Below are 806 nucleotides of genomic sequence, written 5' to 3'. Positions count from 1 at the left end.
CTGAGGAGGTGGTACACTACACCCGAAAAGACCTACTTGATTTTGCTAACATGTACAGACAGAAACCTGGAGAATATGTATGGGAATGACTACTGAAGGTGTGGGATAATGGTGCAAGGAATGTAAGATTGGATCAGTCTGAGTTTATTGATTTAGGCCTCCTAAGTACGGATTCTTTATTCAATGTCTCAGCTCGAGAGGTTAGGAAAGGATCTAATAGTTTATTTGAATGGCTTACTGATGCATAGATTATGCAGTGGCCTACCTTAAGTCAAATTGAAGTGCCAGACCTGCCTTAGTATAATGTAGAAGAAGGTATCCAGAGGCTTAGTGAAATTGACATGTTAGAATGGATTTATCAGATTAGACCCCACTCCTGGTACCAATTGTGTTAGACAGGGTTCTCTAGAGAAACAAAACCAGTAAAGCTTATATGTATATGTATATATAGAGAAATTTATCTTAGGAAAATGGCTCACACACTCATAGAAGCTGGCAAGTCCAAAGTTCCTGGATCAAACGTCAAGCTGGAGGCTTTTCTCAACTCTTGCAGCCACAGGGGCTGAGGAGGTCAAGGCTGGCAGGCAGTACACAGCTGTTGACTCCAACAAATGACGAATCCAAGATCTCCAGGATGAATGGTGGATTGTTCATTCACGGACAGTTGTAGGCAGCACAACAGAATCCTGATCGACAGAAGAATGTCTCTTTTCCCAGGATGTCCATAGATATACTGGAAGCAGACCACACCCCTAGGGAAACTCCCTTTCAGCAGATTGACTACTCAAAACATAATCATCTGATCC

Source organism: Orycteropus afer, unplaced genomic scaffold (assembly GCF_000298275.1).
Source record: "Orycteropus afer afer isolate SDZICR_OR568_19922 unplaced genomic scaffold, OryAfe1.0 scaffold00921, whole genome shotgun sequence".
NCBI classification, from domain to species: domain Eukaryota; kingdom Metazoa; phylum Chordata; class Mammalia; order Tubulidentata; family Orycteropodidae; genus Orycteropus; species Orycteropus afer.
Note: the sequence above shows the minus strand (reverse complement) of the source record.